The sequence below is a fragment of the Rhodnius prolixus genome, unplaced genomic scaffold (genome assembly GCF_049639745.1).
Source record: "Rhodnius prolixus isolate KJV_2025 unplaced genomic scaffold, Rpr scaffold_3, whole genome shotgun sequence".
Lineage (NCBI taxonomy): Eukaryota > Metazoa > Arthropoda > Insecta > Hemiptera > Reduviidae > Rhodnius > Rhodnius prolixus.
Window position 1 is genome coordinate 7,098,401 of NW_027411603.1, and position 19,519 is coordinate 7,117,919.

A 19,519-nucleotide genomic window follows, 5' to 3' on the forward strand; every position below is an offset into this window, starting at 1 on the left:
CAAATCAGTGATCAGCAAAATGGGTTTCTGTTTTGAAATGTAAAATGATGTAGAAAAAGCCATAACCCCTTAAATCATCATCATCCTCAAATGATGACATGACAAGGCCTCCCCTCAAGAAAAAAAAAACAAAATTGTAAAATATAGAATAACGACAATAAAGTTATGTATTTGTTATACTAAATTCATGAGACAACTTGTATTAACTCTTAGTTTTGTGCTTACAACTTTAAAAGTTTTTTAATTTCCGTCCATTGACAGGAGAGCGAGAGAGAGAGAGAGACAGTTATGAAGAGCTCGCGATCTGCGTGGAGTTCGAGGACGTGTAAGTTGGTGAGGTTGAGAGAGAAGACGGAGGGTAGGGGGTCACCAGTCACCTGTTTACTTCATCACGATCCTCAAACTACCTCCGCCAACGTTCTTCGAGGACTTGGCCGGTCTATGCTTACAGATTTCTCATCGGTGACACATTCATTTACAACATGCTAAATATTATTTGCACCAAAAACTTTATATTATGAAGTCCCTTCTCTCTCTCTCTCTCTCTCTCTCTCCTCTTCTTCTTCTTCTTCTTCTTCTTTGACAAGAAATCAATTATGAAAATATCAACAACATTTCCGTTCCAACCACTTCGTCTTCTTATTCTGCCAACATGGACACAATTTCTTCCATCATATCCTTGTATTTCTAGATATTTTTTTTTACTATCTTTGAACACTTCTTCCTGTTTGCAACAGTGTTTTCATTTTTATTGTATGCTTTTAAGCTTAAATCTATTTTTATTCTATTTAAATGTCGCTTAACTACAACTTCACTATCTTACTCTCGTAAGCTTTAATTAAGATATGTTGCTAGTCTTAAGCTTATTGATTTACTTTAAAAAAAGAGAAGCTTTAATTTGATTTGGTTTGCTTTCTCTTCGTCGAATAAGGGGAATCTTTGCAATCGCAAAAAGCTATTTCACCAGAATCTTGACAAATTTGTAAACAAATAAAAAGCTAAGAAGTACTTGCGGTTGATTTTATGCTAAATCATTATTTTAGCAACTCATTTGTTCATTTTTACCGTATCAGCGCTTTAGAGCGAAACCTTCTCCCTTAAGTGCCCTTATTAATTCAATTGATATGAGAAAATGATAACACAGCCCCTTTAAATAAAATCGAGAGAACCATTTTTGAAAAAAGAAAAAATCTTGAAAAATGAAAAATCTTTTCTGTAAAAGGTATTTCCCTTGTAGGAATATTGATTGCGGGCGGAAATAAAATTTAGAAAATTAGTAATACTTTTCCTCACTTAGTATGGAAAAGTAAAAAGTGCAATCTCTATTTATTATAGTAAAGTAATTGCCTATTTCTTTAGATAGGCCTTACGTCTAACTACCAAATTAGGTGTTGTGGACGAAGGCGACTAGCAAACATACGAGTACATTACTATAAATTCCTCATATTAACACATTAAATAAAATGCAAGGCCTATACTAGTACCGCAATACATCTTAGCTTTGCGGGTCTAGCCTATAACCGCCTAACATACTTTACTATAAATTCCTCATATTAACACATTAAATAAAAGGCAAGGCCTAGACTAGTACCAACAATACATCTTAGCTTTGCGGGTTTAGCCTATAACCGCCTAACATACTTTACTATAAATTCCTCATATTAACACATTAAATAGAATTCAAGGCCTAGACTAGTACCGCAATACATCTTAGCATTGCGGGTCTAGCTAACCGTAGGCGCTCGGCTATCGTGGCGCCTACTATTTATTTATAGTATAATAGTTAAATTCTACGTAGCATCCAAATTCTGATAAAAGCTGTGCCCCCCTGTAGCAAGCGCACCCTACCATTTGGATAACGCTACAATATTGGGTTAGGTATAGACCTCTTTGTAAGGTAAATTTGTGCCTTTATTACAAAAACAAACGGTTTTTGCTGACGGGACTTTTAATGGAGCCACAATGGATGTTACAGGTGGCAGTGCATTCGGTTTCATAACCATGTCTAGCAAATATATTATCTAATCTATGGGATTTCCTTCGTCTTTATTGGTGTTCAATCTTTCAATACTAGGTGAGGAAACAGAGGAGTACCCTCTGTTTAAATGAGATAAGTATAAAGAGTACAAAAAACAGATATGGAGCGAATAATAATAAAAAAGAAAACCCTGCAAAAAAAAAAAGCAAATTGATATGAATGTAGGGTGTAGATAATGTGGTACGCATGTAAATATTACCCACGTTTTGCAGAAGACACGACGAGATAGTAGCGGCGCGACAGTAACATATATGCACGCATGCATTAACATACTGTACACACAAGGAGAAAGCGTACGCGGAGGATCCCCCGCCGAAGAGAGGCGAACCCGGATCCCCTGCAGAAGAGAGGTAGGTGTACTCTCATATATATCCAAGATGGGTGAGGCTGGCTGAAGTAGGTTACTAGGGCTGTTATATTTTCCTCCCCCAATTCAGTGTACAACACCCTCTGGATCTCTTCAAAGCTTTCTTGTTCGCTCCCCTCTCTCTACTGGTATATGGCCCTCCACCCTAACCATTACCCTCTTCGTCCAGACCTGGATAAGGGGACCTTATACACAAAGAGAAAGTCTCCTGCTCTTTATGGCAGGGCCTCATTTTTTAATACGATCTACAAACTTACTTCTTCTATTCAGGAATCAATCCCTCACTACTACTTGCTACTAGTAACATACTTTTTTCCCCATCACTTTCAACTCGCTAATTCGGCCATCTTTTCTAACCTATTTTTTGAACAGGTTCCTTTTTCTACTATCCCTTAATTTTTTTTGTCTTCCTTTTTCTGTTTTATTATTATCATTAATTTCTTCTTTAAAGGCGCATCAATATCTGAAGCCATTCCTGGCCTCAAGACAGTGTTCACTCGTTACAGACCATTCCACCATCAGAAGTGAGTCATAAGAAGCTCCTAAGAAGAGAAGATGTAACGGACCAGATCCCTCGCGCTAATCATACAGCTTATCCCCTCTCTAATTAAACATTCCCCCCTACACTGTTAATTTTAAATATTTAATTTGGATACTACTTAAATTCGTCCGCTAGTTGTTGATTGTAAATTTTAAAAAGAAGTTGTTATAAACCAACTCAATTAGCGTCGTTCTAAAATGATTTTATTTCTGCTTTCTAAATATTTGTACATAAGATGTGATCTTATTCAAAGAGTTGTCCAGTTGCCTGCAGTTACAAAACCCAAAGTAGATGCACACATCTACTCTGAAATCCCTATTTTCTGAATGCTTATGAGGTTACAGTGTAAATGTTGTTCATGTTGTTAGCCCGGGATATCCGCAGGAACCCCCCAAGATCCCTGAAAAAGTGACTAGCTTTCCCTACGAAAAAAAAACTGCGCTTTCTTTTACAGTTGAAAAACATTTTTTTTCTGAAACTATCTTTAACCAGACCAAGATAATTGGAAAATAAAATCTAGGTTCTTAAAAATTTAAATGAAATGCAAATAATTAATTACTTGTCCTCCAAGGCGCCACGATGGCCAAGCGGTTAAAGGATAGACCCGCAAAGCTAAGATGTATTGCGGTACTAGTCTAGACCTTGCATTTTATTTAATGGTTTAATATGAGGAATTTACAGTAAAGTATTTTAGACGGTTAAAGGCTAGACCCGCAAAGCTAAGATGTATTGCGGTACTAGTCTAGACCTTGCATTTTATTTAATGGTTTAATATGAGGAATTTATAGTAAAGTATTTTAGGCAGTTAAAGGCTAAACCCGCAAAGCTAAGATGTATTGCGGTACTAGTCTAGGCCTTGCATTCTATTAAATGTGTTAATATGAGGAATTTTGTAGTAAAGTATGTTTGCTAGTCGCCTCCGTCCAATACACCTAATTTGGTACTTGGATGAAATGGAAAAAATAGACATTACTTTACTTTACTTGTCCTATAGTCTTTGGGTAGTAATTCTTTGAGAGATGAATTACCAATCTAAAATTTATTGTTATTAATATTTTATTTACCTATATTTATTTTTTTAAAGGAGCATCACATCTGAGGTTATTGGAACCCGGAGATTTTTTTCAATGATCTGACGGATTTTGGACAGTATTCTCTCGTTTCAAAAAGCACTATCTAAACTGGACGGTGGGCTGTAAAAAACCTTTTAGGGAAAGAAAATCTAAGGGCCTGCAGCTGGATTCGAATCCGTTCAATCCTTTTCGTTTTTATTAAAATTAGGAAGGAAAATAAATAAATAATGGTATTTGAATTTTGGTCAGTTATTAATTAATGTACTTATTTAGTTAATTATTCTTGTTTATAAACTTTCATTTGTTTTATTCGTTGCTTCTTTTTGTTTATTTAATGGCTTTGAAGGTTATGTAAGTAAACTATTGAAAAAAAGGTTAATTACTGGAAAGGTTATTAAGCTCTCAGATATTATTTTCTATTTTTGTGTTTCACCTGTAATGGGGTGCGCATGGTATGTATTTGTAAAATGGTAGTAGCACTTTGTATGTGTGTGAGTGTTTGAATGAGAAAATGGACATTGGGTGAGTTGAGATGGTGGGGGAAATGAAAAGAGTTTTCCTCATAGAGCGAGAGAAAGAGAGAGTGGAAATTGAACAGCAGCAAGAGAGATAGTGAGAGAGCTTTTGGTGAGTTGCGCACTAAAATGGGGTACCGCCTCCATCGGGGCGGGTCCCTGGAATCACCAAAACACTGTTGGGGAAATTGTTGCCCAGAGTAGGTGGGACCCCAGCCTTGGCTCTGGGAAAAAAGACCAAAATACCCAAAAGAAAATGGGGAAAAGAGGAGACCAGAAAAAAAGAAGAAGAAAATTCTACCTAACCAACCCCACTACTGCTACCCACAGGGGGGGAGGTTTTACATACACACAGTATGGAAAATTCACCACCAATGGCTAGTGTGGTAGTGCCGGAAAAGCGCACACAGATACAAACACACATACCACCTTCTTCTACTACTTTTTTTTTTCCACCAAAGTAGAATCAATAAGGGGGTGGTAGCTTTGGGTTAATTCTGTTCGGCTGGATTCGTACAATTCCGCCATTCGTTGGAAGCCGGGTGTAGTGAGGGGCGGTGAGCCAGTTAAGGAGGCTGAGTCTGCGGCCGACAGTCCTACTGGGAGCACGACTTTAGTATCGTGGCTCCTCTCTAAGCCCACCCTAGCAAAGCAAAAAAAAAAAAAAAAAACGAAAAACAAAAAACTTTTCGAGAAACCGTCCCCCCACCCCACATATACAATATTCCTAGAGACCAAGGGACCCCAAATTACAGGAACTAAAACAACTTTTCTTTTTTTTTTTTTTGGCGGGGGGCAACAAGACAACTAGAAGGAAAACTGTGATGAACTAGCCAAGCCGGGGGCCCCCCAGGAGTTTTTAAGAACCCTCGCTTCCTTTTTGAATCTTACCCGCCCGGGCCCCCCTTTCGGACGGTTCGCTACGGCGAGAAAACGCAAGTCAACTAAACACAGCCATAGTTCGCTTTATAGTCAACTACAAAACAGGCGTACCAGCTCAACTACAGCAGCAACAGCAGCAACAACAACAACAACAACAACAAACTACAAACAACAGCAGCAAAGTGAGGTGAGTGGCGAGTATATATAGAGTAGCAATAACAGAACTTTTCATTACTTTGTTTGAGTTCCCCCCTCCCTTCTCCAACCACAGAGTGAAAACTTTTCAACCACCATCGTCAACTACCCCTTCCTCAGCCCGTCTCCTCAGCCCACAAACAAAATTTTCCTAGAGGAACAAAGCAGGGGTTTATTCAAACTCTCCTATGTTAAAAAAAAAAAAGTCTTCTTCCCTTACCTATCCCTTTAAAGAAGGCTCTCCAGTTCCTCTAGTGTTACCTTCCAGAGTAAATCTATCAGAATGTGAAGGAGACCCTGCAATTTTTCCGGCAAAAAATTAGTTTAAATATTTTTTTTTTTTTTTAACGATAAGTGAAATAGGATCTACGCATTTAGAACTTAGAACTTCAAAAGAAAAGCCTGAGAAATACACTCTAAGGTCATTATTAAATTATTTATTAATTCAATTTAAAAAAAATTAATAAATTAAATATTAAGTAATATAATGTATAGTAATTCTCAATTCCCTAATGCACTCCCTAGCCGATCCCACTGTTCATGTCTAATCTGGAGACCATCGCCAAGAATGCAGCAAGTGCTCCTATATCAAACCATATATCCTCTTTTTCCCAGCTAAATAGACCTTCAGCCAGGAGTTTTCAATTTATCACAGACTATTTTCTTTTTTATTTATTTATTTTTTTAATTTCATGAGCTTACGCTTATCTGTTTGTCTGATTGGTTGATAGCTTAGGACTTAAATCATGGAATTTATGGTTAGCTTTTTTGGATAACATGTTTAGAAAAAATATTTGGGATGTAAATAGAAAGATAATATTCAAATTTACGCTGTGGAAGATCTATTGCGGTTTATTTGGGGTGTTTTTTGTATTCGTGTGCGGTCTTAATTGAATTTTAAATATCATCCTGATCAGTGATGCTGTTAACAAATGAAAATATGTTTTGTGGGCTCGTTTAAATGCTTTTCGAAGTCGAAAGTTCCACAAACAAGAACAAAATAGCTAAGTCCTAAGTGTTTTCAAAAGTATAGTTAATTACTATCTTGTAGGGTCCTTAAAGCCCTAAGAATTTAGAACGACCCACCCTCTCCTGTTTCTGTCCTAGGAGAAACACTTAAGAGTATTTGTCTAAGTGATAGAAGTGCGTGTGAATATCACCAAGCCGTGATGCTGGGGACATCAAAAGCTCTGGAAAAGCGGCTAAACTTTTTTAAAATTTCATTCTTTCTGACTTAATATTACTATTATTATGTTTAAGTCTAAGAAAGCTTCTTCACTAAAACTTGAGTGGTAGCCCTCAAGCTTGTGGCCATGATAGTTGTATGAGATTTACTTCTTCAGATCAAGATCTTGAAATTTTACAAGATTATCTCAAATTTGCTTTGAACATAACTTGGTATTTATTTTAATGTTTTGAGCTACTTGAAATTAGGAATTAGACTTGAGGAAAATCATGAAAAAAGATTTGAATACAAAACTACCTTAATAAAATTGGGCAGTCATAGTACCAAAAACCTTATCAATCACTATCAATACCTAATTCCTAAATTCTATCAATTTACACTCTGAGTGTAAATAAATAACAAGTTTACTAAAACCCTGGTTCAACGAACCAAACTTTGCACAAAAGTTCTATTTAAATGATTAAGCTACTCTCTTAAGGACTAGTTAATTTACTTTAATATACTTGTGCAATATTATTTGGAATAACTTATATTTCAAAGTAAGTCAGATGCGTAGAAGTTTCACTTTACTGAATAAATTTTGTGGATTAAGCGCTTTTTTCGGATAAAATCGTTAAAAAGAAAGTTAGTAAAGAAAAGAAATGCCTATTTTTTCAGGCGGGCTTTAAGCCCAACTACCAAATTAGGTGTCCTGGACGGAGGCGACTAGCAAACATACTTTACAACAAAATTCCTCATATTAACACATTAAATAAAAAGCAAGGCCACTTCTAGTACCGCAATACATCTTAGCTTTGCGGGTCTAGCCTAGTAACCGCTCCGTCTATCGTGGCGCCTTTAAAAAGAATATAAATACCCCTAAATGATGATAAGAGAAGAACAAGTTAGTGCTTCAAGAAACAGGATTACCCACGGGATACATATAGCTATTTGTAAGAGCTTAAGTAAGACCAACGGGGAACTATAGCGATTCAGAAACGGCTAGAAGGATTGCCCATGATGTGGTTAGGAAATGCAAGTGTACTGTCTATTTGAAGTAGTGCAGTTTATAGGACAGTCTCTGTGTGAGTGTGGAGGAGAATTGTAGATTCAGTTTTGTCTTGGCAAGGATGTTGAAGCATTTTTCCTGTAAAGCATCAATTTTATCTTATCTTCAATTTGAAAGATGATTTTCAAAAATTTCTAGTGAAATCCCGTTAGGAATTATTAAGCTAATACAATCTAAACTATAAAGTTTCTCACGCAATTTAGATCATCTACTGAGAAGTCAGTAAAAACAATAAATTAATATTGGTTTAGTTTCTTGTTCGTCCATTAAGGATAGCTTTACTCTTAAGGAAAACAGGATAGCAGAGAGGAACCCTTAATGTAGGGAAGCGATATTCCTATGGGTTCCTTTCAATTATTTAAAGTAGGTTTCGTCTTGTAGTTGTCTCATGGACAAGTAAATAGTTTTATAGAGCGTTCGATTCAATACTATTGCAGATAAACCCGAAATTTACTTTTATTCTCTTTAATTTGATAAATATGTTTTACACATAGTCGTTCTTTCAAAAAATTATCTTCAAACCAAAGAAATTTTATGTCAAAATGATTCAATAATGAGTCAAAGAGCGTTCTAAGGGATTAAGAATTAAAATTTAAAAAAATAATTAAGATGCAAAAATAACTGCCAGTTTCAGTCATATTTTGTATTTTCTTTATTCCAAGCTTTCGACCTAGAGACTAGGTCATCTTCAGGGGCTAATTGACAATGTAATATTTTACATCATTAAAGGGTTGGCGTGTCTTCTGTCTTGTTTGCTCATAGACTCTGTTGGATGGATACAATGATGTCTCTCAGTCCATGAGCAGACAAGACAGAAGACACGCCAACCCTTTTAATGATGTAAAATATTACTTTGCAAACTAGCCCTGAAGATGACCTAGTCGCTAGGTCGAAAGCTCGGCACAATAAATATCATGACTGAAATTGGAATTTATGTTTCATCCTATTAAAACAATGAATCAGTCACCAAAAAATAATGAACAGTAAAAAAAATTAAGCTTGTTCTGGTTTAAACAAAAAAACAGAATCAGGCAGCGTTTCAGCGACATCATTTAGACATCTTAACCTATTTCCCAAACTCATTAATGTTTAGAAAAATTTTATGACTTAAAAAACAAATTTAATTCACAATTTAAAGTCAAGAATTGTACTACAAAAAAAATCTATGCAAAGTCTAGCTTTAAATGAATAAAATTTTTGCCTCCTCTTTAAAAGTGCTTAACAAAATTGTGGAACAATTAAAGTAGGTGTTGTCTTGTAGTTGTCTATTGTGCGAGTAAAGTAGTTTTATAGTGTCCAATTCAACTCTATTGCAGATAAATCGCACAGAATTGCCCTCATTGTTATGAAAACATTGAGATAAAATACTGTATTTCGCTTGATTTACTCATTGTTCTAAATTCTACAGCATCCCAAAAAATGTAAGTGTTTTGTATATCTGTGATCGTTTAAGTTAAAACATCTTGGACTTGCTACTGGACACGATATGTTTTGTCAAGTGATGTGAGCTTAAAGTCGGTGTTCATTGCTGTAATGTTGGTGAAGGATGGCGATTAGTAACAAAAAAAAAACCTGAGTACCAAAAAAAAAGAGACTTTGAACATCGAAAGATGGGATCAATGAGGAAACTGGAAGATGGTAATTGAATAGATTGAATAGAACAGAAATTGAGTTGCAGGCTGCAAGTGTTACCAGAAGAGATGTTGGAATCTGGGAAGAAGAATTTTGGTCTTATAATTCATGGAAAAGAAAAAATCAATGCGATTCTATATCTTATATTAATAGCCATTATTCACAGATGGCGTCGAAGACAGATTGGACTACTGAACATTCGATTTTCGAAGAGTCTTCAAAACTTGGAAGATCTAATGAAAGATGTTCGAAAACAAAAATCACTGCAGAAATTAGAAGAACCACTCTAATGTGAGGAAACATCTACAGCAAAGAAGATGAATCATCAAATTTATTTATAAAATTTTGTGATTTTGTGAATGATGGTGGTGGCCATTAGTTTAACATGTTTGCGATGATTTCAAACAGTAAACTTTCTTGTTTTTAAGATCATTTTAAACCAAGAAAAACTATTATATTTTCTGATTCATTCTAGATCTATGAAGAAAATTCTTTTCAAGTAGAAACACTAATCCGTCAAGGCCGTGGGGCTATAAGGATAATTGTAGGCCTATTAACGGGCCACTGCAGGCTCAGAAAGCACATGCATCGCATGGGCCTGGCAGATGATAGCCTTTGTAGGTTCTGTCAGGAAGAGGAAGAAACGGCACTACACGTGTTGTGTCAGTGTGAGGGGCTCGTATGGCTAAGGATGTTACTTCTCGGGGAGGAAAAACCAAGGCCTGAGAGCTTTACCCAGGAGCCACTCTCCAGAATTAAGAGTCTGATTAAACGGACGGGTCTGGAGGGTGAGCTCTAAAGTCGGGGAGCCACAATAGATCCATAGGGGTCGCGGTGGCGCAGGCCTTGAGGCCACCCATATTTAATCTAATCTAATCTAATCTAACTAGAAACAAAAATTTAACACTTGTTTTTCCCCCTTTGAAACCAGTCTCCAGACGTTGTTCTTCAGTGTCGCCAGACTCTACGACTTCCGTTCGTAGTCTTTAAAAAGGCTTTCTTTTCGACAATAGCTATATGATGCGTACAAGTTCTACTATGTCACATTTGCAAAATAAAGCGATCTGTTCCACCGAGTTGACCTAGAATTTCTTATTGAGGTTTGTGATTTAAAAAAAAAAAAAAAGATTAGAAAACATAGAAGATCCAAAAAGTATTATCCGGAAGTCCCGGAAACATAATAAAAGCGCGGTTAAAGAATTAAATTTTCCCGTTTTAAATTTTCCATAATTTAATTTTTCACAGACTTCATTTCCTTTTCCTTTTTCTTTTAATTTCATGAGCTTACGCTTATCTGTTTGTCTGATTGGTTGATAGCTTAGGACTTAATCATGGAATTTATGGTTAGCTTTTTGTTGGATAACAAGTTTAGAAACCAATTTGGGATGTAAATAGAAAGATAATATTCAAATTTGCGCTGTGGAAGATCTATTGTGGTCTATTTGAGTGTTTTTTTGGTTTTTTTAATCGATTTTTAAATTTAATCAAAGTACAGTTAATTGATTACTTGTTCTTTTTTATAATCACACAGATATCCGATTTAAATTTTTTCACCTGTAATATCCGTTTTCAGGACCACTAAGTCCAAAGAAGTGTAAGCTTACAAATTGTTCTAATTGGCTAGCATAATTCAAAAGACGGGAAATCGTCGATAGATAAAATTTGTCTCGATACAACCATGAGATACGACAATTGGGTTTTCAACAAAATGGAGGTGCAATTTTTGTCAGAAAAATGGTTATATTGTTGAAATAATGTTTCTATAAATTTTTATTATTCGTATTATGGGAAGAAAAAGTCATGTGAGTGTGCGTAGCGGATGTTTCTTAGTGAAGTGGAGGAACAAGTTCCGGCTTAAGTGCCTTTTTTTAGTGAAGAGTTTGATTATCTACTTAAGAGGATTTCCTTACTTCTCTTTGTGATGATTCTAAAAGTTAATTGCTCATCCAGATGCAATCCATGGTAACGTCTGCTGGGGGAAGTAGAAATATTGCAATTAATGCAGAATTTTAGAAATTTACGTGACCGGAAATTGATTTTGGAAACCACAATTATGAGCTTTTTTTTTTTTTTTTAAAGCTCACTTGAACTTTCTGGCTTTCTTAGGTTTTGGCTTTACCCTTGTCTTTCCATTTATTTTCCACTTTGTGACCTATTTTGTGCCATTAATGGCACTTTATCATCATCATCTATGTGGTTACTGGAAACTGTTTATCGCCACTTTGAGAAATTTTCCTATTTTCCATTGGTTACTTTTCTTCTTTTAATTTTCGGGGATGTGTGAAGGATTTTGTTACAGTCCAATAATACCTTCAGACTTCTATGCCTTCCTTTAAAGCTCTCCTAGAAGGATCACTTCCTGTGGAAAGGAACTTATTTGTGCCTTATTGAGATGTGTATATTGTATTAAGTATGTATGTAGAGTTCTGGTGATTGTGCATGGTGTACTGAAGCTGTGGTAACCCGTGGGGTCGCTAATCTCCCCAAGTGTCTGCATGCAACAGACACCCCTTGCGGGTGGTACTGAAAGTATGTCGCTCTGAATTTATCCTGTGTAATACGATAATCTAAGAAAAGAGGAAAGGAAAAAAACAAGGCGAAATCGTATTCTCTACACGGCCACCACGTGAAAATTGAACCACTAATTGACCAGGTGGGAAAAAACGTTTAGCGACAATGGAACTCGTCTTCTATGAGAGGTTTTCGAAACAGAAACGAAAAGGGAAGCGTCCTAGAGGAAGAAGAAGGATCTCCTGGGTTAGTAAAAGAGCTATACAGAGAAGATCCAGCACTTTGGCGGAAGCTAGCTAGAATCATGGCCAAGAACAGAGTCCTCTGGCGGTTTAGAAGATTTGGGTACAAATATAATAATTCTAAAGGAAGAACTTTGTAAATTAATTAATAATTTTGAAGAGAAAAATATGTACGCAATTTTTAATTAATTAACAAAAGTTTTAAAACTTAGATCTTACACTTAACAAAGTTTATAAAGTGAACATGCACATGCAACTCCTTTGTGACAGATTCATTGAAACCTCTATACAAATAAAGGTAAAAATAACACACTCGGAATAACAAATTTCATGAAATCATAATCGTAAAATCATTTTTACGAAGTGGTAAAATTTTTAGCATGATGTACGCGAGCCAGAAAAAAGTTGGGAAAACTGAATTAAGCAATCTTTTAAACTTATGACTCTGTAGATTTCTCGGAAGGTTCTTTTAGAAAGCCAGTACACCTTTAGACAATCGACTATGAAGAAGTAGAAGAATAAGAAGATTATCCGAAACTATAATCTTACGCGCTTCTTTTAAAAGGGCATTTTAGGATAATGTACAGTTTTCTACGCTGCATAATCTTAGAAAGAAGTAAATGTGTTTTGAAAAATTCAGAATTTAAAGAAAATTTACGAATTTAGAACTTTGAAAATAATAATAGCAGAAAGGGAGGGATTAGCTATGTGGTTAGCATACTGGACTCCCACGCGGAGGTCCCGGGTTCGAATCCAGCTGCTGACCCTTAGATTTTTTCTTCCTAGGAGCTTCTTACAGCTCACTGTCCGGTGATGGACAGTGTTGTCTGTAAAGAGGGAACACTGTCCGGAGGCCGGCAGTGCACTGGAAAAAGCTCCGGGCGCCAATAACCATAGATGTTGACGCGCCTTAAAAAAAAAAAAAAAAAAAAAAAAAAAAAAATAATAGCAGAAAATCTGTGTGCTAGCACCAAATATTTTGGTTTAAATACACAAACTATTGTAAGAAGCAATGTAAGCCTTAACTCTATTCTTATTTCATTCTTTAATATTAAATAAAAAGTTTTTTTTGCGTTTATTGATGCTGCAATCAGCGCGTTGGCGCTTTAAGTATCAATGATCCAATAGAGTAATGATAAGGTGACGAGTGGAGAAGTTACCCAGTGGTAATATACCAAAACATTAGACTATTTAGTCACTCTCTTCACTTGAGAGTAGATCACGAGCAACACTGTCTCTTAAGGCGTCTTGTCGGATTTTCAGGAAGAGTTCTAGAAGAAAGATTTTGAGCTAGAGGATTTATAAGAAACTGCAGGCTGAAGTGGAGTTTCCTGTATCAGGTTTTTCGGCAACTTTTGCGATAAAAGAGGAATGTTAAGATCCAGTGTGTATAGTCCAGGTTGGAGACATAAAATGGAGCGTTAACAATAGTTCGAAGATTGAAGAGATTGAATCCTTTGGAGATTGGAGCGTTTCGTTGAAACCCACAGCTCTATTCCATACGCCCAGATGGGTTTCAAAATAGAAGTATAAATTAGTCTCTTTTGTTGTCCAGAGAGAATTTTGATCTATCGCTTGTCTTTCAAGTAGTCTATAGCGTCTGTATTTAGTTCTGTTCTTTTTAGTCTAGTGTGGGGGTTCCAAGAAAGTCTTCGGTCTAAGTAAAGCCCAAGGTAGCGGGCAACGACGTTTACTACAGGTAGAGGTGTTAGGTTATAGAAGACTGGAGGAAGAGTAATGCGACGAAGAGTGAAGGTGATGTTTTGAGACTTGGTTTCATTAAGCTTTATAGCCCATCTCTTGAACCTTTACTCTAATGAGGAGAGATGTGACTGCAGATTTCTGTGTGCAAGGTTAGTGGACAGTAAGGCGGTGTCATCTGCGTATGTGAGAAGTGTGGTGTTAGGATCGGTTGGTATGTCTGAAGAAGTGTAAATGGAATAAAGATATTAGGAATAATAAAAAGTAAGTACCATAAATTTTGTGGATAGAAACAATAATATTTAGCTGAGTTTAGAGGCGAGCTATAATTTCAATTGATAAATATTTCGAAGCGGAAGTAAGTAGACAAAAACTAGGTCGGGGTTAATGTTCCGGTTTTGTTGCATACAGACTGGGGGAAACAACAAGGAATCCCGTAGTAGTAAGTGGTTTTTGATATAAGATGGTGGTGAAAGGGGCGGGGCGGTGGAGGCTATAAGTTGGCCTTAGAACTTTGGTAAGGCAAAGTAGGAGAAAAGCTAGTAAAGTTTTAATTATTCATAACACTTGAACCGGACTTTAAACTATGTGTACACACAGACTCACAAACCTCCCGAACTCTACTGGTAACCTGGTAACTGTGTTGTGTGAAAAGCTTTCATTCAAAACTCAACAACACCAACTTAAATTTTATAGACATATGAACTTGGGAAACTGTTATCAATTTAGAAGTTGGTAACTTTTTTGTTTTTTCTTTCTCTCCTTCTTGAAGGGAAAGTAACTGGGTCTAAGTTTCCAAATTGGTTTTTTTTTTTTTGGATACACCCGGAAAAACTTTTTTATAAAAATCCTCCACTTATTCATTTGCAACTGTGAAAATTGAAAGCTAGTGAATGTGAACTCAGAATAAAATGACAAATAACAATAGGGTGAAAAATTAATGCCAGTTTCAAACATTATAAACTTTATTATGGCGGAGCTTTCGGACCTAGGGACTAGGCCACCTTCAGGGCTAATTTACAATATACGGTTTTACATCATTAGAGGGTTGGTGTGTCTTCTATCTTGTCTGTTCATCGACTGAAGATAGAAGACACACCAATCCTCTAATGATGTAAATTAGCCCTGGAGATGGACCTAGTCACCCTAGGTCGAAAGCTCGGCATAATAAAGTTTATCATGACAGAAATTGGCAGTTATTTTTCATCCTATTGAAACTATGATTCAGTCACCAAAAATAATGCAACAGTAATGACATAAATAACATTTAAAGAAGATATCACTTCATGGCGTTGGAGTTAGTGAAGTTGATCAAGAGGCCACTGGCGTTTCTGTCGTCTAAATGGAAGTATTGGGCTAGGGTAGATTTGGAAGCTGTTGTACAAGAGGAGTGTAATGGGATTTGGAGTTGTGGGTTCTTCGAATATGAGTCAGCAAGAATAGTGCGGCGAGACGGTAACGTAAGTGATGTTGAATTTTCTACATTAAACTGTTTACATCTACATCTAATGGTGAATGGAAGACCGAATCAGGTCAACGATACAATAAATATGCGCACTACGACCGGATAAAATCAAAGATATTGCCCAACATTGCCAACCTAATCACATTATCATCTTCAGTTTAATTTAGATGAACCCTCTTGATTGTTTGCCTCAAGCTTGTCTCTTCCGTTTGATTTTTTTTTGCAGGTTATTAATTACTTACGGAAGTTCAGGAAGCGCCATACATTCTACTCTCCCACACACGTCGAAAAAATTTCAATGTGATAAGATAGGATGAATAGAGGACCAGGCTCCACCCTGCTTCCTAGCTGTGCAAGCTGTTGTAACTGGATCCCCGAAAGTTAAGCCGATCCAGTTCAAGTGGACCCAGAAAGAGAGAAGAAAAACGGTCGCTAATCATCTCAGCGGTCCATGGAATTTTACCCATAACTTGGAAAATTCAACGATTTTGAGAACGGCGCACAAATAAAAATAGAGACTGAACTTCCAGAATTAGGACTATTCTGTGTTGCTATATTCAATAACTTAGACTCTGGCAAAATCATATTTGATTACAGTAAAGATTAATCTCCAACTTGAGATAGCCCTGAAAATGAGATCAAATTTCATTTTGATCAGCTTTTATGGGAAATACCAATGAAATTTAATGAGAAGCACCAAACTATGATGTTCTAAGCACGTTTTGCCTGTCTAGGAATTGTCACTCATCACTCCTCCACGAGATCCAACTCAACACTAGAACTACAGCATTCAGGCAGTCCATAATTGCGGCCCCCCCTCTTTGGGAAAAAAAGGAGTTTTAAACTGAGCCACTCGGGCCTAATATATCTGCCTTTTATATAGCCAACACCACCAATATCTTAACCACCTGTCTTCACTCATCACTTGAAACACCATGCTCACTATCATTACAGACAACAAATGTTAGTTATACAGACAATGAGCTAGCTGTAAGAAGCTCCTAGGAAAAGTAAAAAATTTAAGGGCCAGCGGCTGGATTCGAACCCATGATCTATGAATTGAAATACAGTTCTCGCTAACCACTCAGCTAATCCCTTCCCTATCTATAAACATATAGATCTATTGAACTTCAAGTAATCATTTTAAACATGGTTCAAATGTATATATAATATTATATCTATATAACTCAATATAGATTATGTGTGCAGGATTTCCCTCCCTCTTTTAACCCTAATATATCAAAATATTCATACATAAAGGGCACATATGTAACCTTTATAATATATACCTCCCATACATATATAATCTGCTTTTAGTCAGGACAAAATATATTATATGAAAAAGGGATATATATATATTTATATATGGAAAAAAAGGGAGCATCCCTTGAAGCGGATCACATACTCACGCATCTCACATCACATACAGTGTGGGGAGGGGGTGTAGGGAAAACCCCAGCCAGAACCAGCAGTAAAATAGGGCGGTTATAGAATGTATTGATGTATTTTTCGGGCGTGGCTGCTCTGGATAGCTTGCCATTGGCTGTACTAAAGCACCGCCTCTGTATTCCGCCCACTGGCCCTTTTCTTGCTATCCTCTAACAATTTCTTGGACTACACCTCCCATACAGATACGCAACCATACACACCTACACTACTCAAATATATTATAAATACACCAAAGCTAAACATCCACCATTGCTAAAATTATGTTAAATATATTAAAAGAAATAAAAAAAAAAATTCTATTAAAGCAACCCGAGGAAAAAAAATGATTTCAGTTAAAGTAGAAATTAATTTTTTTAATAAAAGTAAATAAAACTATAAAATTGTTTTTAAAAATACAATATTATTGATCTACAAAAGAAGAAGCTTTCATTTAAAAAAGTTTTTTGTTTAATTTAAAGATTTGTTTAAAAAACAAAAAAAAAGTAAGAAAATAAACCCGCAATACAGATGTGTAAAAATGGTTTTAATGAAAGCAAAAGTTTCAATTTAAAAGGAGTCTTTAAAAGTTTCATTAGAACGTTGATATAGTTATACTAAACCAGCAAGACATATGTGTAATGCTGGTTTAGTATATACGTAACGCGCCCTGTTCTCTGCAGTTAGCTTCTTAAAAACTTGATCTAAAATGCACTTTTAGTGTCATTATGATTTAAAAAACAAAGACTGAAGTTCAAACAATGAAACCCCCAAAGTTGTGGTGCCCTTAACCCCAACAAAAAAAAAACCCACGTCCAATCGCCCCTTGTCTTAAACAAACAAAAAAAAAATTTCCACAACTCCACAAGAACTACCTAAGTAAAGTTTTAATTGTCTTCTCCCTTTCTCTTCCCAAGTTATATGGGACTTAGGTTGTTTGGTATCTTGGACTTTACAACTTTGTTCTCAAGGTCGGCTGGCTAGAGGAAACACCTTTAAAACACACATAAACCAAAACTTGGATCAACTAAAAAGTTTTTTCTGTTTTTTTTTTCAAACTTTATTTTTATTTTGTGCTGAGGCGGGGCGTGGGGGAGACGAGCCACTTCCGTTTTTGGTGTCTGCCCTCACCGTTGTTCCATTCATTCTTTCACTTCCTGGTTTTAAACTAACTTATCACTAAACTATGTCACACTGAACAAAAAGAAAACTTTTATTAAATACTTCTTCTTATTTTTTTGATGGTAATCATAACTGAATTTGTGTAGTTGTTTTTTTAAGTTCAAGGTCTTGAAAGTGTAATTGATTAATCCTGTTTTAGAGCTCCTTCTTCTGAATACATAAGGATGTCCCCATTCTTCAGTCTCCAACAACCTTTGTCTTCTTCTTTTTTCCAGACCAACCACTTGCATTCCATATCATATAACGTTTTTCTTTTAACGCTAAATCAATGCCTTATAGATCTGTTCGGCTAATTTTCTATTTCTATTAATCAAATAACTTTCGAATATATGAGGCATTGGCTGTTAGTACAGCTTTAGCGCCAGCTGCAGAGTCTAAGAAATGAGTGACTCCTATTTCCTGGCTCAGTCTGGACATTCAGGTTGCCTCCAAACCCTCCTCCTTTCTCAACCGGGCTTCGGACCGGCTATGGCGGAGTTAATACTTATTTAGACACTAAACAGTCTTTAGTATTTTAGTGCACTAAAGTACAGAAGGGAAAATTGGTTTTGGAGTTCGATTTATTGAGATAACCTTCAGTTCAGAAGAATTTGTATTACTTTATTGTTATTTTTAATTGTTTTTATTCAGGGAGACTTTTGTTTTAGTATCAGCAACATCTCGGCAGACGGACTAATGTCCATGCCTATATTGTTTGTAATTATATACAATAATATTATTTTATATACTTATATAAAATTATCAATAAACATCTTCTTTTTTTTTTTTTTTTAATTTATTTGTTAAGTTACACCAGCGCTAGATACGCCATAAGTAACAATGACAATAACCGGACACCACTACAAACTCTCACTAATTGATGGGAGAGAAGTTACCCAGTGATAACACTCCCTAAGTCAACTCCCAGGATTAGCTACTCTCTTCAGGAGAGAGAAAATCGCGAGGCCACTGGCGTTTTAATCGTCTCTGGGAGGATGATCTGGATGATGATGAGATGATAAATGGTGGACAAGAGAATTGGAATGAGACCTGCAAGTTGTGATGAAAACTTTTCTAGCGAGTTCATTGCAACCTGACCTACGTACAAACGAAATTTCCAGATCTGTGTGAATAGTTTAGATTTGAAACGTAAAATGGAGCTGTTTAACGATAGTGCGGAGAATTTTAGACTGAAGATATTGAATTCTGTGAAGATTGGAGCGTTTCGTCGAACCCCACAGTTCAATACCTGTACATCCAGATGGGTTTTAGTATAGAATTGTAAATCAGTCGTTTGTTATTAAGTGAAAGATTTGAACGTTTGGTCTAGTAGTCTTTTAAGCAGTTGTTAACTTCAGTTCGTTTAAGTCGAGTGCGCGGGTAATAAACATTATTATTATTATTATTATTATTATTATTATTATTACTCTCACAGTCTATCATCTATGGTTGCAAGTCCTGGTGCCCTAAAATAGAGCGCTAAAATTAGCTTCTTGTGACATAAGCAACTAAGCAGTACAAAATTCTAATGCAGTTC

At 36.0% G+C, this 19,519-nt stretch overlaps 1 protein-coding gene across 12 annotated transcripts in view; it reads left to right on the forward strand.

The window, feature by feature from the left end:
- Positions 1–5,102: 5,102 nt before the first annotated feature.
- Positions 5,103–19,519, forward strand: part of LOC141453431 (uncharacterized) — a 330,813-nt gene continuing 316,396 nt past the window's right edge. For 7 of the 12 annotated variants that reach the window (XM_074126661.1, XM_074126654.1, XM_074126658.1 and 4 more), the window contains exon 1: positions 5,104–5,603. The gene's annotated coding sequence lies outside the window, so the exon portion shown is untranslated. Of the gene's footprint in view, positions 5,604–5,914; positions 6,033–19,519 lie in introns of those variants that run through there. The other 5 variants (XR_012457990.1, XM_074126657.1, XM_074126666.1 and 2 more) reach the window with 2 other exon arrangements.